The sequence below is a fragment of the Pseudophryne corroboree genome, chromosome 11, assembly GCF_028390025.1.
Source record: "Pseudophryne corroboree isolate aPseCor3 chromosome 11, aPseCor3.hap2, whole genome shotgun sequence".
In the NCBI taxonomy this organism is placed as follows: Eukaryota; Metazoa; Chordata; class Amphibia; order Anura; family Myobatrachidae; genus Pseudophryne; species Pseudophryne corroboree.
Window position 1 is genome coordinate 364,152,695 of NC_086454.1, and position 27,436 is coordinate 364,180,130.

The window sequence follows — 27,436 nt, forward strand, 5'->3', positions numbered from 1 at the left end:
TACCTGGAGTCTCATATACTGTTCTGTCCTATCAGAAGTACATTCTCTGTGTGTGCATTTCCGTATGCTGGACGGCCGCCTAGTACCTGGAGTCTCATATACTGTTCTGTCCTATCAGAAGTACATTCTCTGTGTGTGTGCATTTCCGTATGCTGGACGGCCGCCTAGTACCTGGAGTCTCATATACTGTTCTGTCCTATCAGAAGTACATTCTCTGTGTGTGCATTTCCGTATGCTGGACGGCCGCCTAGTACCTGGAGTCGCATATACTGTTCTGTCCTATCAGAAGTACATTCTCTGTGTGTGTGCATTTCCGTATGCTGGACGGCCGCCTAGTATCTGGCGTCTCATATACTGTTCTGTCCTATCAGAAGTACGTTCTCTGTGTCTGTGCATTTCCGTATGCTGGACGGCCACCTAGTACCTGGAGTCTCATATACTGTTCTGTCCTATCAGAAGTACATTCTCTGTGTGTGCATTTCCGTATGCTGGACGGCCGCCTAGTACCTGGAGTCTCATATACTGTTCTGTCCTATCAGAAGTACATTCTCTGTGTGTGCATTTCCGTATGCTGGACGGCCGCCTAGTACCTGGAGTCTCATGTACTGTTCTGTCCTATCAGAAGTACATTCTCTGTGTGTGTATTTCCATATGCTGGACGGACGCCTAGTACCTGGAGTCTCATATACTGTTCTGTCCTATCAGAAGTACATTCTCTGTGTGTGCATTTCCGTATGCTGGACGGCCGCCTAGTACCTGGAGTCTCATATACTGTTCTGTCCTATCAGAAGTACGTTCTCTGTGTGTGCATTTCCGTATGCTGGACGGCCGCCTAGTACCTGGAGTCTCATATACTGTTCTGTCCTATCAGAAGTACATTCTCTGTGTGTGCATTTCCGTATGCTGGACGGCCGCCTAGTACCTGGAGTCTCATATACTGTTCTGTCCTATCAGAAGTACATTCTCTGTGTGTGCATTTCCGTATGCTGGACGGCCGCCTAGTACCTGGAGTCTCATATATTGTTCTGTCCTATCAGAAGTACATTCTCTCTGTGTGTGCATTTCCATATGCTGGACAGCCGCCTAGTACCTGGAGTCTCATATACTGTTCTGTCCTATCAGAAGTACATTCTCTCTGTGTGTGCATTTCCATATGCTGGACGGACGCCTAGTACCTGGAGTCTCATATACTGTTCTGTCCTATCAGAAGTACATTCTCTGTGTGTGCATTTCCGTATGCTGGACGGCCGCCTAGTACCTGGAGTCTCATATACTGTTCTGTCCTATCAGAAGTACGTTCTCTGTGTGTGCATTTCCGTATGCTGGACGGCCGCCTAGTACCTGGAGTCTCATATACTGTTCTGTCCTATCAGAAGTACATTCTCTGTGTGTGCATTTCCGTATGCTGGACGGCCGCCTAGTACCTGGAGTCTCATATACTGTTCTGTCCTATCAGAAGTACATTCTCTGTGTGTGCATTTCCGTATGCTGGACGGCCGCCTAGTACCTGGAGTCTCATATACTGTTCTGTCCTATCAGAAGTACATTCTCTGTGTGTGTGCATTTCCATATGCTGGACAGCCGCCTAGTACCTGGAGTCTCATATATTGTTCTGTCCTATCAGAAGTACATTCTCTGTGTGTGCATTTCCGTATGCTGGACGGCCGCCTAGTACCTGGAGTCTTATATACTGTTCTGTCCTATCAGAAGTACATTCTCTGTGTGTTTGCATTTCCGTATGCTGGACGGCCGCCTAGTACCTGGAGTCGCATATACTGTTCTGTCCTATCAGAAGTACGTTCTCTGTGTCTGTGCATTTCCGTATGCTGGACAGCCGCCTAGTACCTGGAGTCTCATATACTGTTCTGTCCTATCAGAAGTACATTCTCTGTGTGTGTATTTCCGTATGCTGGACGGCCGCCTAGTACCTGGAGTCTCATATACTGTTCTATCCTATCAGAAGTACATTCTCTGTGTCTGTGCATTTCCGTATGCTGGATGGCCGCCTAGTACCTGGAGTCTCATATACTGTTCTGTCCTATCAGAAGTACGTTCTCTGTGTGTGTGCATTTCCGTATGCTGGACGGCCGCCTAGTTCCTGGAGTCTCATATACTGTTCTGTCCTATCAGAAGTACATTCTCTGTGTGTGTATTTCCGTATGCTGGACGGCCGCCTAGTACCTGGAGTCTCATATACTGTTCTGTCCTATCAGAAGTACATTCTCTGTGTGTGCATTTCCGTATGCTGGACAGCCGCCTAGTACCTGGAGTCTCATATACTGTTCTGTCCTATCAGAAGTACGTTCTCTGTGTGTGCATTTCCATATGCTGGACGGCCGCCTAGTATCTGGAGTCTCATATACTGCTCTGTCCTATCAGAAGTACGTTCTTTGTGTCTGTGCATTTCCGTATGCTGGACGGCCGCCTAGTACCTGGAGTCTCATATACTGTTCTGTCCTATCAGAAGTACGTTCTCTGTGTGTGCATTTCCGTATGCTGGACGGCCGCCTAGTACCTGGAGTCTCATATACTGTTCTGTCCTATCAGAAGTACGTTCTCTGTGTGTGCATTTCCGTATGCTGGACGGCCGCCTAGTACCTGGAGTCTCATATACTGTTCTGTCCTATCAGAAGTACATTCTCTGTGTGTGTGCATTTCCGTATGCTGGACGGCCGCCAAGTACCTGGAGTCTCATATACTGTTCTGTCCTATCAGAAGTACATTCTCTGTGTGTATGCATTTCCGTATGCTGGACGGCCGCCTAGTACCTGGAGTCTCATATACTGTTCTATCATATCAAAAGTACATTCTCTGTGTGTGTGCATATCCGTATGCTGGACGGCCGCCTAGTACCTGGAGTCTCATATACTGTTCTGTCCTATCAGAAGTACATTCTCTGTGTGCATTTCCGTATGCTGGACGGCCACCTGGAGTCTCATATACTGTTCTGTCCTATCAGAAGTACATTCTCTGTGTGTGTGCATTTCCGTATGCTGGACGGCCGCCTAGTACCTGGAGTCTCATATACTATTCTGTCCTATCAGAAGTACATTCTTTGTGTGTGCATTTCCGTATGCTGGACGGCCGCCTAGTACCTGGAGTCTCATATACTGTTCTATCCTATCAGAAGTACATTCTTTGTGTGTGCATTTCCGTATGCTGGACGGCCGCCTAGTACCTGGAGTCTCATATACTGTTCTGTCCTATCAGAAGTACATTCTCTGTGTGTGCATTTCCGTATGCTGGACGGCCGCCTAGTACCTGGAGTCTCATATACTGTTCTGTCCTATCAGAAGTACATTCTCTGTGTGTGTGCATTTCCGTATGCTGGACGGCCGCCTAGTACCTGGAGTCTCATATACTGTTCTGTCCTATCAGAAGTACATTCTCTGTGTGTGCATTTCCGTATGCTGGACGGCCGCCTAGTACCTGGAGTCGCATATACTGTTCTGTCCTATCAGAAGTACATTCTCTGTGTGTGTGCATTTCCGTATGCTGGACGGCCGCCTAGTATCTGGCGTCTCATATACTGTTCTGTCCTATCAGAAGTACGTTCTCTGTGTCTGTGCATTTCCGTATGCTGGACGGCCACCTAGTACCTGGAGTCTCATATACTGTTCTGTCCTATCAGAAGTACATTCTCTGTGTGTGCATTTCCGTAAGCTGGACGGCCGCCTAGTACCTGGAGTCTCATATACTGTTCTGTCCTATCAGAAGTACATTCTCTGTGTGTGCATTTCCGTACGCTGGACGGCCGCCTAGTACCTGGAGTCTCATGTACTGTTCTGTCCTATCAGAAGTACATTCTCTGTGTGTGTATTTCCATATGCTGGACGGACGCCTAGTACCTGGAGTCTCATATACTGTTCTGTCCTATCAGAAGTACATTCTCTGTGTGTGCATTTCCGTATGCTGGACGGCCGCCTAGTACCTGGAGTCTCATATACTGTTCTGTCCTATCAGAAGTACGTTCTCTGTGTGTGCATTTCCGTATGCTGGACGGCCGCCTAGTACCTGGAGTCTCATATACTGTTCTGTCCTATCAGAAGTACATTCTCTGTGTGTGCATTTCCGTATGCTGGACGGCCGCCTAGTACCTGGAGTCTCATATACTGTTCTGTCCTATCAGAAGTACATTCTCTGTGTGTGCATTTCCGTATGCTGGACGGCCGCCTAGTACCTGGAGTCTCATATATTGTTTTGTCCTATCAGAAGTACATTCTCTCTGTGTGTGCATTTCCATATGCTGGACAGCCGCCTAGTACCTGGAGTCTCATATACTGTTCTGTCCTATCAGAAGTACATTCTCTGTGTGTGCATTTCCATATGCTGGACGGACGCCTAGTACCTGGAGTCTCATATACTGTTCTGTCCTATCAGAAGTACATTCTCTGTGTGTGCATTTCCGTATGCTGGACGGCCGCCTAGTACCTGGAGTCTCATATACTGTTCTGTCCTATCAGAAGTACGTTCTCTGTGTGTGCATTTCCGTATGCTGGACGGCCGCCTAGTACCTGGAGTCTCATATACTGTTCTGTCCTATCAGAAGTACATTCTCTGTGTGTGCATTTCCGTATGCTGGACGGCCGCCTAGTACCTGGAGTCTCATATACTGTTCTGTCCTATCAGAAGTACATTCTCTGTGTGTGCATTTCCGTATGCTGGACGGCCGCCTAGTATCTGGAGTCTCATATACTGTTCTGTCCTATCAGAAGTACATTCTGTGTGTGTGTGCATTTCCATATGCTGGACAGCCGCCTAGTACCTGGAGTCTCATATACTGTTCTGTCCTATCAGAAGTACATTCTCTGTGTGTGCATTTCCGTATGCTGGACGGCCGCCTAGTACCTGGAGTCTCATATAATGTTCTGTCCTATCAGAAGTACATTCTCTGTGTGTGTGCATTTCCGTATGCTGGACAGCCGCCTAGTACCTGGAGTCTCATATACTGTTCTGTCCTATCAGAAGTACGTTCTCTGTGTCTGTGCATTTCCGTATGCTGGACAGCCGCCTAGTACCTGGAGTCTCATATACTGTTCTGTCCTATCAGAAGTACATTCTCTGTGTGTGTATTTCCGTATGCTGGACGGCCGCCTAGTACCTGGAGTCTCATATACTGTTCTATCCTATCAGAAGTACATTCTCTGTGTCTGTGCATTTCCGTATGCTGGATGGCCGCCTAGTACCTGGAGTCTCATATACTGTTCTGTCCTATCAGAAGTACGTTCTCTGTGTGTGTGCATTTCCGTATGCTGGACGGCCGCCTAGTACCTGGAGTCTCATATACTGTTCTGTCCTATCAGAAGTACGTTCTCTGTGTGTGTATTTCCGTATGCTGGACAGCCGCCTAGTACCTGGAGTCTCATATACTGTTCTGTCCTATCAGAAGTACGTTCTCTGTGTGTGCATTTCCGTATGCTGGATGGCCGCCTAGTATCTGGAGTCTCATTTACTGTTCTGTCCTATCAGAAGTACGTTCTTTGTGTCTGTGCATTTCCGTATGCTGGACGGCCGCCTAGTACCTGGAGTCTCATATACTGTTCTGTCCTATCAGAAGTACGTTCTCTGTGTGTGCATTTCCGTATGCTGGACGGCCGCCTAGTACCTGGAGTCTCATATACTGTTCTGTCCTATCAGAAGTACATTCTCTGTGTGTGTGCATTTCCGTATGCTGGACGGCCGCCTAGTATCTGGAGTCTCATATACTGTTCTGTCCTATCAGAAGTACATTCTGTGTGTGTGTGCATTTCCGTATGCTGGACGGCCGCCTAGTACCTGGAGTCTCATATACTGTTCTGTCCTATCAGAAGTACATTCTCTGTGTGTGCATTTCCGTATGCTGGACGGCCGCCTAGTACCTGGAGTCTCATATACTGTTCTGTCCTATCAGAAGTACATTCTCTGTGTGTGTGCATTTCCGTATGCTGGACGGCCGCCTAGTACCTGGAGTCTCATATACTGTTCTGTCCTATCAGAAGTACATTCTCTGTGTGTGTGCATTTCCGTATGCTGGACGGCCGCCTAGTACCTGGAGTCTCATATACTGTTCTGTCCTATCAGAAGTACATTCTCTGTGTGTGTGCATTTCCGTATGCTGGACGGCCGCCAAGTACCTGGAGTCTCATATACTGTTCTGTCCTATCAGAAGTACATTCTCTGTGTGTATGCATTTCCGTATGCTGGACGGCCGCCTAGTACCTGGAGTCTCATATACTGTTCTATCCTATCAGAAGTACATTCTCTGTGTGTGTGCATTTCCGTATGCTGGACGGCCGCCTAGTACCTGGAGTCTCATATACTGTTCTGTCCTATCAGAAGTACATTCTCTGTGTGCATTTCCGTATGCTGGACGGCCACCTGGAGTCTCATATACTGTTCTGTCCTATCAGAAGTACATTCTCTGTGTGTGTGCATTTCCGTATGCTGGACGGCCGCCTAGTACCTGGAGTCTCATATACTATTCTGTCCTATCAGAAGTACATTCTTTGTGTGTGCATTTCCGTATGCTGGACGGCCGCCTAGTACCTGGAGTCTCATATACTGTTCTATCCTATCAGAAGTACATTCTTTGTGTGTGCATTTCCGTATGCTGGACGGCCGCCTTGTACCTGGAGTCTCATATATTGTTCTGTCCTATCAGAAGTACATTCTCTGTGTGTGTGCATTTCCGTATGCTGGACGGCCGCCTAGTACCTGGAGTCTCATATACTGTTCTATCCTATCAGAAGTACATTCTTTGTGTGTGCATTTCCGTATGCTGGACGGCCGCCTAGTACCTGGAGTCTCATATATTGTTCTGTCCTATCAGAAGTACATTCTCTGTGTGTGTGCATTTCCGTATGCTGGACGGCCGCCTAGTACCTGGAGTCTCATATACTGTTCTGTCCTATCAGAAGTACGTTCTCTGTGTGTGCATTTCCGTATGCTGGACGGCCGCCTAGTACCTGGAGTCTCATATACTGTTCTGTCCTATCAGAAGTACATTCTCTGTGTCTGCATTTCCGTATGCTGGACGGCCGCCTAGTACCTGGAGTCTCATATACTGTTCTGTCCTATCAGAAGTACATTCTCTGTGTGTGCATTTCCGTATGCTGGACGGCCGCCTAGTACCTGGAGTCTCATATATTGTTCTGTCCTATCAGAAGTACATTCTCTCTGTGTGTGCATTTCCATATGCTGGACAGCCGCCTAGTACCTGGAGTCTCATATACTGTTCTGTCCTATCAGAAGTACATTCTCTCTGTGTGTGCATTTCCATATGCTGGACGGACGCCTAGTACCTGGAGTCTCATATACTGTTCTGTCCTATCAGAAGTACATTCTCTGTGTGTGCATTTCCGTATGCTGGACGGCCGCCTAGTACCTGGAGTCTCATATACTGTTCTGTCCTATCAGAAGTACGTTCTCTGTGTGTGCATTTCCGTATGCTGGACGGCCGCCTAGTACCTGGAGTCTCATATACTGTTCTGTCCTATCAGAAATACATTCTCTGTGTGTGCATTTCCGTATGCTGGACGGCCGCCTAGTACCTGGAGTCTCATATACTGTTCTGTCCTATCAGAAGTACATTCTCTGTGTGTGCATTTCCGTATGCTGGACGGCTGCCTAGTACCTGGAGTCTCATATACTGTTCTGTCCTATCAGAAGTACATTCTCTGTGTGTGTGCATTTCCATATGCTGGACAGCCGCCTAGTACCTGGAGTCTCATATATTGTTCTGTCCTATCAGAAGTACATTCTCTGTGTATGCATTTCCGTATGCTGGACGGCCGCCTAGTACCTGGAGTCTCATATACTGTTCTGTCCTATCAGAAGTACATTCTCTGTGTGTTTGCATTTCCGTATGCTGGACGGCCGCCTAGTACCTGGAGTCGCATATACTGTTCTGTCCTATCAGAAGTACGTTCTCTGTGTCTGTGCATTTCCGTATGCTGGACAGCCGCCTAGTACCTGGAGTCTCATATACTGTTCTGTCCTATCAGAAGTACATTCTCTGTGTGTGTATTTCCGTATGCTGGACGGCCGCCTAGTACCTGGAGTCTCATATACTGTTCTATCCTATCAGAAGTACATTCTCTGTGTCTGTGCATTTCCGTACGCTGGATGGCCGCCTAGTACCTGGAGTCTCATATACTGTTCTGTCCTATCAGAAGTACGTTCTCTGTGTGTGTGCATTTCCGTATGCTGGACGGCCGCCTAGTTCCTGGAGTCTCATATACTGTTCTGTCCTATCAGAAGTACGTTCTCTGTGTGTGTATTTCCGTATGCTGGACAGCCGCCTAGTACCTGGAGTCTCATATACTGTTCTGTCCTATCAGAAGTACGTTCTCTGTGTGTGCATTTCCGTATGCTGGACGGCCGCCTAGTATCTGGAGTCTCATATACTGTTCTGTCCTATCAGAAGTACGTTCTTTGTGTCTGTGCATTTCCGTATGCTGGACGGCCGCCTAGTACCTGGAGTCTCATATACTGTTCTGTCCTATCAGAAGTACGTTCTCTGTGTGTGCATTTCTGTATGCTGGACGGCCGCCTAGTACCTGGAGTCTCATATACTGTTCTGTCCTATCAGAAGTACATTCTCTGTGTGTGTATTTCCATATGCTGGACAGCCGCCTAGTACCTGGAGTCTCATATACTGTTCTGTCCTATCAGAAGTACATTCTCTGTGTGTGTGCATTTCCGTATGCTGAACGGCCGCCTAGTACCTGGAGTCTCATATACTGTTCTGTCCTATCAGAAGTACATTCTCTGTGTGTGTATTTCCGTATGCTGGACGGCCGCCTAGTACCTGGAGTCTCATATACTGTTCTGTCCTATCAGAAGTACATTCTCTGTGTGTGTATTTCCGTATGCTGGACGGCCGCCTAGTACCTGGAGTCTCATATACTGTTCTATCCTATCAGAAGTACATTCTCTGTGTGCGTGCATTTCCGTATGCTGGACGGCCGCCTAGTACCTGGAGTCTCATATACTGTTCTGTCCTATCAGAAGTACGTTCTCTGTGTGTGTGTATTTCCGTATGCTGGACGGACGCCTAGTACCTGGAGTCTCATATACTGTTCTGTCCTATCAGAAGTACATTCTCTGTGTGTGTGCATTTCCGTATGCTGGACGGCCGCCTAGTACCTGGAGTCTCATATACTGTTCTGTCCTATCAGAAGTACATTCTCTGTGTGTGTATTTCCGTATGCTGGACGGCCGCCTAGTACCTGGAGTCTCATATACTGTTCTGTCCTATCAGAAGTACGTTCTCTGTGTCTGTGCATTTCCGTTTGCTGGACAGCCGCCTAGTACCTGGAGTCTCATATACTGTTCTGTCCTATCAGAAGTACATTCTCTGTGTGTGTATTTCCGTATGCTGGACGGCCGCCTAGTACCTGGAGTCTCATATACTGTTCTATCCTATCAGAAGTACATTCTCTGTGTCTGTGCATTTCCGTATGCTGGATGGCCGCCTAGTACCTGGAGTCTCATATACTGTTCTGTCCTATCAGAAGTACGTTCTCTGTGTGTGTGCATTTCCGTATGCTGGACGGCCGCCTAGTACCTGGAGTCTCATATACTGTTCTGTCCTATCAGAAGTACGTTCTCTGTGTGTGTATTTCCGTATGCTGGACAGCCGCCTAGTACCTGGAGTCTCATATACTGTTCTGTCCTATCAGAAGTACGTTCTCTGTGTGTGCATTTCCGTATGCTGGATGGCCGCCTAGTATCTGGAGTCTCATTTACTGTTCTGTCCTATCAGAAGTACGTTCTTTGTGTCTGTGCATTTCCGTATGCTGGACGGCCGCCTAGTACCTGGAGTCTCATATACTGTTCTGTCCTATCAGAAGTACGTTCTCTGTGTGTGCATTTCCGTATGCTGGACGGCCGCCTAGTACCTGGAGTCTCATATACTGTTCTGTCCTATCAGAAGTACATTCTCTGTGTGTGTGCATTTCCGTATGCTGGACGGCCGCCTAGTATCTGGAGTCTCATATACTGTTCTGTCCTATCAGAAGTACATTCTGTGTGTGTGTGCATTTCCGTATGCTGGACGGCCGCCTAGTACCTGGAGTCTCATATACTGTTCTGTCCTATCAGAAGTACATTCTCTGTGTGTGCATTTCCGTATGCTGGACGGCCGCCTAGTACCTGGAGTCTCATATACTGTTCTGTCCTATCAGAAGTACATTCTCTGTGTGTGTGCATTTCCGTATGCTGGACGGCCGCCTAGTACCTGGAGTCTCATATACTGTTCTGTCCTATCAGAAGTACATTCTCAGTGTGTGTGCATTTCCGTATGCTGGACGGCCGCCAAGTACCTGGAGTCTCATATACTGTTCTGTCCTATCAGAAGTACATTCTCTGTGTGTATGCATTTCCGTATGCTGGACGGCCGCCTAGTACCTGGAGTCTCATATACTGTTCTATCCTATCAGAAGTACATTCTCTGTGTGTGTGCATTTCCGTATGCTGGACGGCCGCCTAGTACCTGGAGTCTCATATACTGTTCTGTCCTATCAGAAGTACATTCTCTGGGGTAAATTTACTAAGGTGGGAGTTTTTTAGAACTGGTGATGTTGCCCATAGCAACCAATCAGATTCTACTTAACATTTGTCTAGCTGCTTCTAGAAGATAATAGATACAATCTGATTGGTTGCTATGGGCAACATCACCAGTTCTAAAAATCTCCCACCTTAGTAAATTTACCCCTCTGTGTGCATTTCCGTATGCTGGACGGCCACCTGGAGTCTCATATACTGTTCTGTCCTATCAGAAGTACATTCTCTGTGTGTGTGCATTTCCGTATGCTGGACGGCCGCCTAGTACCTGGAGTCTCATATACTATTCTGTCCTATCAGAAGTACATTCTTTGTGTGTGCATTTGCGTATGCTGGACGGCCGCCTAGTACCTGGAGTCTCATATAGTGTTCTATCCTATCAGAAGTACATTCTTTGTGTGTGCATTTCCGTATGCTGGACGGCCGCCTTGTACCTGGAGTCTCATATATTGTTCTGTCCTATCAGAAGTACATTCTCTGTGTGTGTGCATTTCCGTATGCTGGACGGCCGCCTAGTACCTGGAGTCTCATATACTGTTCTATCCTATCAGAAGTACATTCTTTGTGTGTGCATTTCCGTATGCTGGACGGCCGCCTAGTACCTGGAGTCTCATATATTGTTCTGTCCTATCAGAAGTACATTCTCTGTGTGTGTGCATTTCCGTATGCTGGACGGCCGCCTAGTACCTGGAGTCTCATATACTGTTCTGTCCTATCAGAAGTACGTTCTCTGTGTGTGCATTTCCGTATGCTGGACGGCCGCCTAGTACCTGGAGTCTCATATACTGTTCTGTCCTATCAGAAGTACATTCTCTGTGTCTGCATTTCCGTATGCTGGACGGCCGCCTAGTACCTGGAGTCTCATATACTGTTCTGTCCTATCAGAAGTACATTCTCTGTGTGTGCATTTCCGTATGCTGGACGGCCGCCTAGTACCTGGAGTCTCATATATTGTTCTGTCCTATCAGAAGTACATTCTCTCTGTGTGTGCATTTCCATATGCTGGACAGCCGCCTAGTACCTGGAGTCTCATATACTGTTCTGTCCTATCAGAAGTACATTCTCTCTGTGTGTGCATTTCCATATGCTGGACGGACGCCTAGTACCTGGAGTCTCATATACTGTTCTGTCCTATCAGAAGTACATTCTCTGTGTGTGCATTTCCGTATGCTGGACGGCCGCCTAGTACCTGGAGTCTCATATACTGTTCTGTCCTATCAGAAGTACGTTCTCTGTGTGTGCATTTCCGTATGCTGGACGGCCGCCTAGTACCTGGAGTCTCATATACTGTTCTGTCCTATCAGAAATACATTCTCTGTGTGTGCATTTCCGTATGCTGGACGGCCGCCTAGTACCTGGAGTCTCATATACTGTTCTGTCCTATCAGAAGTACATTCTCTGTGTGTGCATTTCCGTATGCTGGACGGCCGCCTAGTACCTGGAGTCTCATATACTGTTCTGTCCTATCAGAAGTACATTCTCTGTGTGTGTGCATTTCCATATGCTGGACAGCCGCCTAGTACCTGGAGTCTCATATATTGTTCTGTCCTATCAGAAGTACATTCTCTGTGTGTGCATTTCCGTATGCTGGACGGCCGCCTAGTACCTGGAGTCTCATATACTGTTCTGTCCTATCAGAAGTACATTCTCTGTGTGTTTGCATTTCCGTATGCTGGACGGCCGCCTAGTACCTGGAGTCGCATATACTGTTCTGTCCTATCAGAAGTACGTTCTCTGTGTCTGTGCATTTCCGTATGCTGGACAGCCGCCTAGTACCTGGAGTCTCATATACTGTTCTGTCCTATCAGAAGTACATTCTCTGTGTGTGTATTTCCGTATGCTGGACGGCCGCCTAGTACCTGGAGTCTCATATACTGTTCTGTCCTATCAGAAGTACATTCTCTGTGTGTGTATTTCCGTATGCTGGACGGCCGCCTAGTACCTGGAGTCTCATATACTGTTCTATCCTATCAGAAGTACATTCTCTGTGTCTGTGCATTTCCGTATGCTGGATAGCCGCCTAGTACCTGGAGTCTCATATACTGTTCTGTCCTATCAGAAGTACGTTCTCTGTGTGTGTGCATTTCCGTATGCTGGACGGCCGCCTAGTTCCTGGAGTCTCATATACTGTTCTGTCCTATCAGAATTACGTTCTCTGTGTGTGTATTTCCGTATGCTGGACAGCCGCCTAGTACCTGGAGTCTCATATACTGTTCTGTCCTATCAGAAGTACGTTCTCTGTGTGTGCATTTCCGTATGCTGGACGGCCGCCTAGTATCTGGAGTCTCATATACTGTTCTGTCCTATCAGAAGTACGTTCTTTGTGTCTGTGCATTTCCGTATGCTGGACGGCCGCCTTGTACCTGGAGTCTCATATACTGTTCTGTCCTATCAGAAGTACGTTCTCTGTGTGTGCATTTCCGTATGCTGGACGGCCGCCTAGTACCTGGAGTCTCATATACTGTTCTGTCCTATCAGAAGTACATTCTCTGTGTGTGTATTTCCATATGCTGGACAGCCGCCTAGTACCTGGAGTCTCATATACTGTTCTGTCCTATCAGAAGTACATTCTCTGTGTGTGTGCATTTCCGTATGCTGAACGGCCGCCTAGTACCTGGAGTCTCATATACTGTTCTGTCCTATCAGAAATACATTCTCTGTGTGTGTATTTCCGTATGCTGGACGGCCGCCTAGTACCTGGAGTCTCATATACTGTTCTGTCCTATCAGAAGTACATTCTCTGTGTGTGTATTTCCGTATGCTGGACGGCCGCCTAGTACCTGGAGTCTCATATACTGTTCTGTCCTATCAGAAGAACATTCTCTGTGTGTGTATTTCCGTATGCTGGACGGCCGCCTAGTACCTGGAGTCTCATATACTGTTCTATCCTATCAGAAGTACATTCTCTGTGTGTGTGTATTTCCGTATGCTGGACGGACGCCTAGTACCTGGAGTCTCATATACTGTTCTGTCCTATCAGAAGTACATTCTCTGTGTGTGCATTTCCATATGCTGGACGGCCGCCTAGTACCTGGAGTCTCATATACTGTTCTGTCCTATCAGAAGTACATTCTCTGTGTGTGTGCATTTCCGTATGCTGGACGGCCGCCTAGTACCTGGAGTCTCATATACTGTTCTGTCCTATCAGAAGTACATTCTCTGTGTGTGTATTTCCGTATGCTGGACAGCCGCCTAGTACCTGGAGTCTCATATACTGTTCTGTCCTATCAGAAGTACATTCTCTGTGTGTGTATTTCCGTATGCTGGACGGCCGCCTAGTACCTGGAGTCTCATATACTGTTCTGTCCTATCAGAAGTACATTCTCTGTGTGTGCATTTCCGTATGCTGGACAGCCGCCTAGTACCTGGAGTCTCATATACTGTTCTGTCCTATCAGAAGTACATTCTCTGTGTGTGTGCATTTCCGTATGCTGGACGGCCGCCTAGTACCTGGAGTCTCATATACTGTTCTGTCCTATCAGAAGTACATTCTCTGTGTGTGCATTTCCGTATGCTGGACGGCCGCCTAGTACCTGGAGTCTCATATACTGTTCTGTCCTATCAGAAGTACATTCTCTGTGTGTGCATTTCCGTATGCTGGACAGCCGCCTAGTACCTGGAGTCTCATATACTGTTCTGTCCTATCAGAAGTACATTCTGTATGTGTGCATTTCCGTATGCTGGACAGCCGCCTAGTACCTGGAGTCTCATATACTGTTCTGTCCTATCAGAAGTACATTCTCTGTGTCTGTGCATTTCCGTATGCTGGACAGCCGCCTAGTACCTGGAGTCTCATATACTGTTCTGTCCTATCAGAAGTACATTCTCTGTGTGTGTGCATTTCCGTATGCTGGACGGCCGCCTAGTACCTGGAGTCTCATATACTGTTCTATCCTATCAGAAGTACATTCTCTGTGTGTGTGTATTTCCGTATGCTGGACGGCCGCCTAGTACCTGGAGTAACATAGTAACATAGTATCTGAGGTTGAAAAAAGACAATTGTCTATCGAGTTCAACCTATTTGTGGTGTCCTATGCATGATGATTTGACTAAAATTTCTGACTGACGCTGCTGTCAGCCGTTGCATTTTATCCCTATTTATAGTAACTATAATGCGTGACTATGCACCATACCCCTGGATATCCTTATCCAATAGGAATTTATCTAACCCATTTTTAAAGGTGTTGACAGATTCCGCCATTACAACTCCCTCGGGCAGGGAATTCCAAATACGTATTGTCCTTACCGTGAAAAAGCCTTTACGCCGTATTGTGCGGAATCTCCTCTCCTCTAACCTGAGCGAGTGTCCACGAGTCCTCTGTGTTGATCTAACCAAAAACAGGTCCCGCGCAAGCTCTGTGTATTGTCCCCTTATATATTTGTAGATGTTGATCATATCCCCTCTTAGTCTCCGCTTTTCCAATGTAAACATGCCTAGTCTTTCAAGCCTTTCCTTGTATTCCATCGTCTCCATGCCCTTAATTAGTTTGGTCGCCCTCCTCTGTACCTTTTCAAGCTCCAGGATATCCTTTTTGTAGTACGGTGCCCAGAACTGTACACAGTATTCAAGGTGTGGCCTCACTAGTGATTTATATAACGGGAGTATAATACTCTCGTCCCTAGCATCAATACCCCGTTTTATGCATGCTAATATCTTATTAGCCTTCTTTGCTGCAGTCCTACTTTGGGTACTACTGCTTAGCTTGCTATCTATGAGGACACCTAAGTCCTTTTCCAGTACAGAATCCCCTAATTTTACCCCTTTTAGTAGGTAGGTGTAATTTTTGTTCTTGTTACCACAGTGCATTACCTTACACTTGTCTGTGTTGAAGCGCATTCTCCATTTGGCTGCCCATGCTTCTAATTTAACTAAGTCGTTCTGAAGAGACTCGGCATCCTCCTCTGTATTTATAGCCTTACACAATTTGGTATCATCTGCAAAAATTGACACCATGCTCTCTAGACCTTCTGTTAGGTCGTTAATGAAAATATTGAACAATAGCGGTCCTAATACTGAGCCTTGCGGCACACCACTTAGCACTTCAGTCCAAGTTGAAAAAGATCCATTAACCACAACGCGCTGCTTTCTATTATCTAACCAGTTTTTGACCCAAGTGCATATTGTGCTTCCTAGCCCTGATTCTTGTAGCTTGTTGATAAGTCTCATGTGTGGTACAGTATCGAACGATTTGGCAAAGTCTAAAAAGATTACATCCACGTCTTTACCCTGATCTAGGTTTGCGCTTACTGTTTCATAAAAGCCAAGTAAGTTGGTTTGACAGGATCTGTCCTTCATAAACCCATGTTGATTCCTTTTAATGACCTTATTGGTTTCAAGGAACTTCTGAATACTATCTCTTAGAATACCTTCCAATACTTTCCCCACTATAGATGTAAGACTAACTGGTCTATAATTACCTGGTTCAGCTTTACTTCCCTTTTTGAATATAGGCACTACTTCCGATATACGCCAGTCCTTGGGAACCATACCTGATATAACTGAATCCTCAAAGATCAAAGACAGCGGTTTTGCCAGTTCAGAGTGAAGCTCCATTAGAACCCTTGGATGAATACCATCGGGACCTGGTAATTTATTAATCTTTAAATGTTTTAATCTTATACTGTTCTGTCCTATCAGAAGTACATTCTCTGTGTGTGCATTTCCGTATGCTGGACAGCCGCCTAGTACCTGGAGTCTCATATACTGTTCTGTCCTATCAGAAGTACATTCTCTGTGTGTGCATTTCCGTATGCTGGACGGCCGCCTAGTACCTGGAGTCTCATATACTGTTCTGTCCTATCAGAAGTACATTCTCTGTGTGTGTATTTCCGTATGCTGGACGGACGCCTAGTACCTGGAGTCTCATATACTGTTCTGTCCTATCAGAAGTACATTCTCTGTGTGTGTGCATTTCCGTATGCAGGACGGCCGCCTAGTACCTGGAGTCTCATATACTGTTCTGTCCTATCAAAAGTACATTCTCTGTGTGTGTGCATTTCCGTATGCTGGACGAACGCCTAGTACCTGGAGTCTCATATACTGTTCTGTCCTATCAGAAGTACATTCTCTGTGTGTGCATTTCCGTATGCTGGACGGCCGCCTAGTACCTGGAGTCTCATATACTGTTCTGTCCTATCAGAAGTACATTCTCTGTGTCTGTGCATTTCCGTATACTGGACAGCCGCCTAGTACCTGGAGTCTCATATACTGTTCTGTCCTATCAGAAGTACATTCTCTGTGTGTGTATTTCCGTATGCTGGACGGCCGCCTAGTATCTGGAGTCTCATATACTGTTCTGTCCTATCAGAAGTACATTCTCTGTGTGTGCATTTCCGTATGCTGGACAGCCGCCTAGTACCTGGAGTCTCATATACTGTTCTGTCCTATCAGAAGTACATTCTCTGTGTGTGTGCATTTCCGTATGCTGGACAGCCGCCTAGTACCTTGAGTCTCATATACTGTTCTGTCCTATCAGAAGTACATTCTCTGTGTGTGCATTTCCGTATGCTGGACGGCCGCCTAGTACCTGGAGTCTCATATACTGTTCTGTCCTATCAGAAGTACATTCTCTGTGTGTGCATTTCCGTATGCTGGACGGCCGCCTAGTACCTGGAGTCTCATATACTGTTCTGTCCTATCAGAAGTACATTCTCTGTGTGTGTGTATTTCCGTATGCTGGACGGCCGCCTAGTATCTGGAGTCTCATATACTGTTCTGTCCTATCAGAAGTACATTCTCTGTGTGTGTGCATTTCCGTATGCTGGACGGCCGCCTAGTACCTGGAGTCTCATATACTGTTCTGTCCTATCAGAAGTACATTCTCTGTGTGTGTGTATTTCCGTATGCTGGACAGCCGCCTAGTACCTGGAGTCTCATATACTGTTCTATCCTATCAGAAGTACATTCTCTGTGTCTGTGCATTTCCGTATGCTGGACGGCCGCCTAGTACCTGGAGTCTCATATACTGTTCTGTCCTATCAGAAGTACATTCTCTGTGTGTGTATTTCCATATGCTGGACGGCCGCCTAGTACCTGGAGTCTCATATACTGTTCTGTCCTATCAGAAGTACGTTCTCTGTGTGTGTGCATTTCCGTATGCTGGACGGCCGCCTAGTACCTGGAGTCTCATATACTGTTCTGTCCTATCAGAAGTACATTCTCTGTGTGTGTATTTCCGTATGCTGGACGGCCGCCTAGTACCTGGAGTCTCATATACTGTTCTGTCCTATCAGAAGTACATTCTCTGTGTGTCTGTGCATTTCTGTATGCTGGACGGCCGCCTAGTACCTGGAGTCTCATATACTGTTCTGTCCTATCAGAAGTACGTTCTCTGTGTGTGTGCATTTCCGTATGCTGGACGGCCGCCTAGTACCTGGAGTCTCATATACTGTTCTGTCCTATCAGAAGTACATTCTCTGTGTGTGTATTTCCGTATGCTGGACGGCCGCCTAGTACCTGGAGTCTCATATACTGTTCTGTCCTATCAGAAGTACATTCTCTGTGTGTGTATTTCCGTATGCTGGACGGCCGCCTAGTACCTGGAGTCTCATATACTGTTCTGTCCTATCAGAAGTACATTCTCTGTGTGTCTGTGCATTTCTGTATGCTGGACGGCCGCCTAGTACCTGGAGTCTCATATACTGTTCTGTCCTATCAGAAGTACATTCTCTGTGTGTGTATTTCCGTATGCTGGACGGCCGCCTAGTACCTGGAGTCTCATATACTGTTCTGTCCTATCAGAAGTACATTCTCTGTGTGTCTGTGCATTTCTGTATGCTGGACGGCCGCCTAGTACCTGGAGTCTCATATACTGTTCTGTCCTATCAGAAGTACATTCTCTGTGTGTCTATTTCCATATGCTGGCCGGCCGCCTAGTACCTGGAGTCTCATATACTGTTCTGTCCTATCAGAAGTACATTCTCTGTGTGTGCATTTCCATATGCTGGACAGCCGCCTAGTACCTGGAGTCTCATATACTGTTCTGTCCTATCAGAAGTACATTCTCTGTGTGTGTGCATATCCGTATGCTGGACAGCCGCCTAGTACCTGGAGTCTCATATACTGTTCTGTCCTATCAGAAGTACGTTCTATGTGTCTGTGCATTTCCGTATGCTGGACGGCCACCTAGTACCTGGAGTCTCATATACTGTTCTGTCCTATCAGAAGTACATTCTCTGTGTGTGCATTTCCGTATGCTGGACGGCCACCTAGTACCTGGAGTCTCATATACTGTTCTGTCCTATCAGAAGTACATTCTCTGTGTGTGTGCATTTCCGTACGCTGGACAGCCGCCTAGTACCTGGAGTCTCATATACTGTTCTGTCCTATCAGAAGTACGTTCTCTGTGTCTGTGCATTTCCGTATGCTGGACGGCCGCCTAGTACCTGGAGTCTCATATACTGTTCTGTCCTATCAGAAGTACATTCTCTGTGTCTGTGCATTTCCGTATGCTGGACGGCCGCCTAGTACCTGGAGTCTCATATACTGTTCTGTCCTATCAGAAGTACATTCTCTGTGTGTCCATTTCCGTATGCTGGACGGCCGCCTAGTACCTGGAGTCTCATATACTGTTCTGTCCTATCAGAAGTACGTTCTCTGTGTCTGTGCATTTCCGTATGCTGGACGGCCGCCTAGTACCTGGAGTCTCATATACTGTTCTGTCCTATCAGAAGTACATTCTCTGTGTCTGTGCATTTCCGTATGCTGGACGGCCGCCTAGTACCTGGAGTCTCATATACTGTTCTGTCCTATCAGAAGTACATTCTCTGTGTGTCCATTTCCGTATGCTGGACGGCCGCCTAGTACCTGGAGTCTCATATACTGTTCTGTCCTATCAGAAGTACATTCTCGGTGTGTGTATTTCCGTATGCTGGACGGCCGCCTAGTACCTGGAGTCTCATATACTGTTCTGTCCTATCAGAAGTACATTCTCTGTGTGTGTATTTCCGTATGCTGGACGGACGCCTAGTACCTGGAGTCTCATATACTGTTCTGTCCTATCAGAAGTACATTCTCTGTGTGTGTGCATTTCCGTATGCAGGACGGCCGCCTAGTACCTGGAGTCTCATATACTGTTCTGTCCTATCAAAAGTACATTCTCTGTGTGTGTGCATTTCCGTATGCTGGACGAACGCCTAGTACCTGGAGTCTCATATACTGTTCTGTCCTATCAGAAGTACATTCTCTGTGTGTGCATTTCCGTATGCTGGACGGCCGCCTAGTACCTGGAGTCTCATATACTGTTCTGTCCTATCAGAAGTACATTCTCTGTGTCTGTGCATTTCCGTATACTGGACAGCCGCCTAGTACCTGGAGTCTCATATACTGTTCTGTCCTATCAGAAGTACATTCTCTGTGTGTGTATTTCCGTATGCTGGACGGCCGCCTAGTATCTGGAGTCTCATATACTGTTCTGTCCTATCAGAAGTACATTCTCTGTGTGTGCATTTCCGTATGCTGGACAGCCGCCTAGTACCTGGAGTCTCATATACTGTTCTGTCCTATCAGAAGTACATTCTCTGTGTGTGTGCATTTCCGTATGCTGGACAGCCGCCTAGTACCTTGAGTCTCATATACTGTTCTGTCCTATCAGAAGTACATTCTCTGTGTGTGCATTTCCGTATGCTGGACGGCCGCCTAGTACCTGGAGTCTCATATACTGTTCTGTCCTATCAGAAGTACATTCTCTGTGTGTGCATTTCCGTATGCTGGACGGCCGCCTAGTACCTGGAGTCTCATATACTGTTCTGTCCTATCAGAAGTACATTCTCTGTGTGTGTGTATTTCCGTATGCTGGACGGCCGCCTAGTATCTGGAGTCTCATATACTGTTCTGTCCTATCAGAAGTACATTCTCTGTGTGTGTGCATTTCCGTATGCTGGACGGCCGCCTAGTACCTGGAGTCGCATATACTGTTCTGTCCTATCAGAAGTACGTTCTCTGTGTCTGTGCATTTCCGTATGCTGGACAGCCGCCTAGTACCTGGAGTCTCATATACTGTTCTGTCCTATCAGAAGTACATTCTCTGTGTGTGTATTTCCGTATGCTGGACGGCCGCCTAGTACCTGGAGTCTCATATACTGTTCTGTCCTATCAGAAGTACATTCTCTGTGTGTGTATTTCCGTATGCTGGACGGCCGCCTAGTACCTGGAGTCTCATATACTGTTCTATCCTATCAGAAGTACATTCTCTGTGTCTGTGCATTTCCGTATGCTGGATAGCCGCCTAGTACCTGGAGTCTCATATACTGTTCTGTCCTATCAGAAGTACGTTCTCTGTGTGTGTGCATTTCCGTATGCTGGACGGCCGCCTAGTTCCTGGAGTCTCATATACTGTTCTGTCCTATCAGAATTACGTTCTCTGTGTGTGTATTTCCGTATGCTGGACAGCCGCCTAGTACCTGGAGTCTCATATACTGTTCTGTCCTATCAGAAGTACGTTCTCTGTGTGTGCATTTCCGTATGCTGGACGGCCGCCTAGTATCTGGAGTCTCATATACTGTTCTGTCCTATCAGAAGTACGTTCTTTGTGTCTGTGCATTTCCGTATGCTGGACGGCCGCCTTGTACCTGGAGTCTCATATACTGTTCTGTCCTATCAGAAGTACGTTCTCTGTGTGTGCATTTCCGTATGCTGGACGGCCGCCTAGTACCTGGAGTCTCATATACTGTTCTGTCCTATCAGAAGTACATTCTCTGTGTGTGTATTTCCATATGCTGGACAGCCGCCTAGTACCTGGAGTCTCATATACTGTTCTGTCCTATCAGAAGTACATTCTCTGTGTGTGTGCATTTCCGTATGCTGAACGGCCGCCTAGTACCTGGAGTCTCATATACTGTTCTGTCCTATCAGAAATACATTCTCTGTGTGTGTATTTCCGTATGCTGGACGGCCGCCTAGTACCTGGAGTCTCATATACTGTTCTGTCCTATCAGAAGTACATTCTCTGTGTGTGTATTTCCGTATGCTGGACGGCCGCCTAGTACCTGGAGTCTCATATACTGTTCTGTCCTATCAGAAGAACATTCTCTGTGTGTGTATTTCCGTATGCTGGACGGCCGCCTAGTACCTGGAGTCTCATATACTGTTCTATCCTATCAGAAGTACATTCTCTGTGTGTGTGTATTTCCGTATGCTGGACGGACGCCTAGTACCTGGAGTCTCATATACTGTTCTGTCCTATCAGAAGTACATTCTCTGTGTGTGCATTTCCATATGCTGGACGGCCGCCTAGTACCTGGAGTCTCATATACTGTTCTGTCCTATCAGAAGTACATTCTCTGTGTGTGTGCATTTCCGTATGCTGGACGGCCGCCTAGTACCTGGAGTCTCATATACTGTTCTGTCCTATCAGAAGTACATTCTCTGTGTGTGTATTTCCGTATGCTGGACAGCCGCCTAGTACCTGGAGTCTCATATACTGTTCTGTCCTATCAGAAGTACATTCTCTGTGTGTGTATTTCCGTATGCTGGACGGCCGCCTAGTACCTGGAGTCTCATATACTGTTCTGTCCTATCAGAAGTACATTCTCTGTGTGTGCATTTCCGTATGCTGGACAGCCGCCTAGTACCTGGAGTCTCATATACTGTTCTGTCCTATCAGAAGTACATTCTCTGTGTGTGTGCATTTCCGTATGCTGGACGGCCGCCTAGTACCTGGAGTCTCATATACTGTTCTGTCCTATCAGAAGTACATTCTCTGTGTGTGCATTTCCGTATGCTGGACGGCCGCCTAGTACCTGGAGTCTCATATACTGTTCTGTCCTATCAGAAGTACATTCTCTGTGTGTGCATTTCCGTATGCTGGACAGCCGCCTAGTACCTGGAGTCTCATATACTGTTCTGTCCTATCAGAAGTACATTCTGTATGTGTGCATTTCCGTATGCTGGACAGCCGCCTAGTACCTGGAGTCTCATATACTGTTCTGTCCTATCAGAAGTACATTCTCTGTGTCTGTGCATTTCCGTATGCTGGACAGCCGCCTAGTACCTGGAGTCTCATATACTGTTCTGTCCTATCAGAAGTACATTCTCTGTGTGTGTGCATTTCCGTATGCTGGACGGCCGCCTAGTACCTGGAGTCTCATATACTGTTCTATCCTATCAGAAGTACATTCTCTGTGTGTGTGTATTTCCGTATGCTGGACGGCCGCCTAGTACCTGGAGTAACATAGTAACATAGTATCTGAGGTTGAAAAAAGACAATTGTCTATCGAGTTCAACCTATTTGTGGTGTCCTATGCATGATGATTTGACTAAAATTTCTGACTGACGCTGCTGTCAGCCGTTGCATTTTATCCCTATTTATAGTAACTATAATGCGTGACTATGCACCATACCCCTGGATATCCTTATCCAATAGGAATTTATCTAACCCATTTTTAAAGGTGTTGACAGATTCCGCCATTACAACTCCCTCGGGCAGGGAATTCCAAATACGTATTGTCCTTACCGTGAAAAAGCCTTTACGCCGTATTGTGCGGAATCTCCTCTCCTCTAACCTGAGCGAGTGTCCACGAGTCCTCTGTGTTGATCTAACCAAAAACAGGTCCCGCGCAAGCTCTGTGTATTGTCCCCTTATATATTTGTAGATGTTGATCATATCCCCTCTTAGTCTCCGCTTTTCCAATGTAAACATGCCTAGTCTTTCAAGCCTTTCCTTGTATTCCATCGTCTCCATGCCCTTAATTAGTTTGGTCGCCCTCCTCTGTACCTTTTCAAGCTCCAGGATATCCTTTTTGTAGTACGGTGCCCAGAACTGTACACAGTATTCAAGGTGTGGCCTCACTAGTGATTTATATAACGGGAGTATAATACTCTCGTCCCTAGCATCAATACCCCGTTTTATGCATGCTAATATCTTATTAGCCTTCTTTGCTGCAGTCCTACTTTGGGTACTACTGCTTAGCTTGCTATCTATGAGGACACCTAAGTCCTTTTCCAGTACAGAATCCCCTAATTTTACCCCTTTTAGTAGGTAGGTGTAATTTTTGTTCTTGTTACCACAGTGCATTACCTTACACTTGTCTGTGTTGAAGCGCATTCTCCATTTGGCTGCCCATGCTTCTAATTTAACTAAGTCGTTCTGAAGAGACTCGGCATCCTCCTCTGTATTTATAGCCTTACACAATTTGGTATCATCTGCAAAAATTGACACCATGCTCTCTAGACCTTCTGTTAGGTCGTTAATGAAAATATTGAACAATAGCGGTCCTAATACTGAGCCTTGCGGCACACCACTTAGCACTTCAGTCCAAGTTGAAAAAGATCCATTAACCACAACGCGCTGCTTTCTATTATCTAACCAGTTTTTGACCCAAGTGCATATTGTGCTTCCTAGCCCTGATTCTTGTAGCTTGTAGATAAGTCTCATGTGTGGTACAGTATCGAACGATTTGGCAAAGTCTAAAAAGATTACATCCACGTCTTTACCCTGATCTAGGTTTGCGCTTACTGTTTCATAAAAGCCAAGTAAGTTGGTTTGACAGGATCTGTCCTTCATAAACCCATGTTGATTCCTTTTAATGACCTTATTGGTTTCAAGGAACTTCTGAATACTATCTCTTAGAATACCTTCCAATACTTTCCCCACTATAGATGTAAGACTAACTGGTCTATAATTACCTGGTTCAGCTTTACTTCCCTTTTTGAATATAGGCACTACTTCCGATATACGCCAGTCCTTGGGAACCATACCTGATATAACTGAATCCTCAAAGATCAAAGACAGCGGTTTTGCCAGTTCAGAGTGAAGCTCCATTAGAACCCTTGGATGAATACCATCGGGACCTGGTAATTTATTAATCTTTAAATGTTTTAATCTTATACTGTTCTGTCCTATCAGAAGTACATTCTCTGTGTGTGCATTTCCGTATGCTGGACAGCCGCCTAGTACCTGGAGTCTCATATACTGTTCTGTCCTATCAGAAGTACATTCTCTGTGTGTGCATTTCCGTATGCTGGACGGCCGCCTAGTACCTGGAGTCTCATATACTGTTCTGTCCTATCAGAAGTACATTCTCTGTGTGTGTATTTCCGTATGCTGGACGGACGCCTAGTACCTGGAGTCTCATATACTGTTCTGTCCTATCAGAAGTACATTCTCTGTGTGTGTGCATTTCCGTATGCAGGACGGCCGCCTAGTACCTGGAGTCTCATATACTGTTCTGTCCTATCAAAAGTACATTCTCTGTGTGTGTGCATTTCCGTATGCTGGACGAACGCCTAGTACCTGGAGTCTCATATACTGTTCTGTCCTATCAGAAGTACATTCTCTGTGTGTGCATTTCCGTATGCTGGACGGCCGCCTAGTACCTGGAGTCTCATATACTGTTCTGTCCTATCAGAAGTACATTCTCTGTGTCTGTGCATTTCCGTATACTGGACAGCCGCCTAGTACCTGGAGTCTCATATACTGTTCTGTCCTATCAGAAGTACATTCTCTGTGTGTGTATTTCCGTATGCTGGACGGCCGCCTAGTATCTGGAGTCTCATATACTGTTCTGTCCTATCAGAAGTACATTCTCTGTGTGTGCATTTCCGTATGCTGGACAGCCGCCTAGTACCTGGAGTCTCATATACTGTTCTGTCCTATCAGAAGTACATTCTCTGTGTGTGTGCATTTCCGTATGCTGGACAGCCGCCTAGTACCTTGAGTCTCATATACTGTTCTGTCCTATCAGAAGTACATTCTCTGTGTGTGCATTTCCGTATGCTGGACGGCCGCCTAGTACCTGGAGTCTCATATACTGTTCTGTCCTATCAGAAGTACATTCTCTGTGTGTGCATTTCCGTATGCTGGACGGCCGCCTAGTACCTGGAGTCTCATATACTGTTCTGTCCTATCAGAAGTACATTCTCTGTGTGTGTGTATTTCCGTATGCTGGACGGCCGCCTAGTATCTGGAGTCTCATATACTGTTCTGTCCTATCAGAAGTACATTCTCTGTGTGTGTGCATTTCCGTATGCTGGACGGCCGCCTAGTACCTGGAGTCTCATATACTGTTCTGTCCTATCAGAAGTACATTCTCTGTGTGTGTGTATTTCCGTATGCTGGACAGCCGCCTAGTACCTGGAGTCTCATATACTGTTCTATCCTATCAGAAGTACATTCTCTGTGTCTGTGCATTTCCGTATGCTGGACGGCCGCCTAGTACCTGGAGTCTCATATACTGTTCTGTCCTATCAGAAGTACATTCTCTGTGTGTGTATTTCCATATGCTGGACGGCCGCCTAGTACCTGGAGTCTCATATACTGTTCTGTCCTATCAGAAGTACGTTCTCTGTGTGTGTGCATTTCCGTATGCTGGACGGCCGCCTAGTACCTGGAGTCTCATATACTGTTCTGTCCTATCAGAAGTACATTCTCTGTGTGTGTATTTCCGTATGCTGGACGGCCGCCTAGTACCTGGAGTCTCATATACTGTTCTGTCCTATCAGAAGTACATTCTCTGTGTGTCTGTGCATTTCTGTATGCTGGACGGCCGCCTAGTACCTGGAGTCTCATATACTGTTCTGTCCTATCAGAAGTACGTTCTCTGTGTGTGTGCATTTCCGTATGCTGGACGGCCGCCTAGTACCTGGAGTCTCATATACTGTTCTGTCCTATCAGAAGTACATTCTCTGTGTGTGTATTTCCGTATGCTGGACGGCCGCCTAGTACCTGGAGTCTCATATACTGTTCTGTCCTATCAGAAGTACATTCTCTGTGTGTGTATTTCCGTATGCTGGACGGCCGCCTAGTACCTGGAGTCTCATATACTGTTCTGTCCTATCAGAAGTACATTCTCTGTGTGTCTGTGCATTTCTGTATGCTGGACGGCCGCCTAGTACCTGGAGTCTCATATACTGTTCTGTCCTATCAGAAGTACATTCTCTGTGTGTGTATTTCCGTATGCTGGACGGCCGCCTAGTACCTGGAGTCTCATATACTGTTCTGTCCTATCAGAAGTACATTCTCTGTGTGTCTGTGCATTTCTGTATGCTGGACGGCCGCCTAGTACCTGGAGTCTCATATACTGTTCTGTCCTATCAGAAGTACATTCTCTGTGTGTCTATTTCCATATGCTGGCCGGCCGCCTAGTACCTGGAGTCTCATATACTGTTCTGTCCTATCAGAAGTACATTCTCTGTGTGTGCATTTCCATATGCTGGACAGCCGCCTAGTACCTGGAGTCTCATATACTGTTCTGTCCTATCAGAAGTACATTCTCTGTGTGTGTGCATATCCGTATGCTGGACAGCCGCCTAGTACCTGGAGTCTCATATACTGTTCTGTCCTATCAGAAGTACGTTCTATGTGTCTGTGCATTTCCGTATGCTGGACGGCCACCTAGTACCTGGAGTCTCATATACTGTTCTGTCCTATCAGAAGTACATTCTCTGTGTGTGCATTTCCGTATGCTGGACGGCCACCTAGTACCTGGAGTCTCATATACTGTTCTGTCCTATCAGAAGTACATTCTCTGTGTGTGTGCATTTCCGTACGCTGGACAGCCGCCTAGTACCTGGAGTCTCATATACTGTTCTGTCCTATCAGAAGTACGTTCTCTGTGTCTGTGCATTTCCGTATGCTGGACGGCCGCCTAGTACCTGGAGTCTCATATACTGTTCTGTCCTATCAGAAGTACATTCTCTGTGTCTGTGCATTTCCGTATGCTGGACGGCCGCCTAGTACCTGGAGTCTCATATACTGTTCTGTCCTATCAGAAGTACATTCTCTGTGTGTCCATTTCCGTATGCTGGACGGCCGCCTAGTACCTGGAGTCTCATATACTGTTCTGTCCTATCAGAAGTACGTTCTCTGTGTCTGTGCATTTCCGTATGCTGGACGGCCGCCTAGTACCTGGAGTCTCATATACTGTTCTGTCCTATCAGAAGTACATTCTCTGT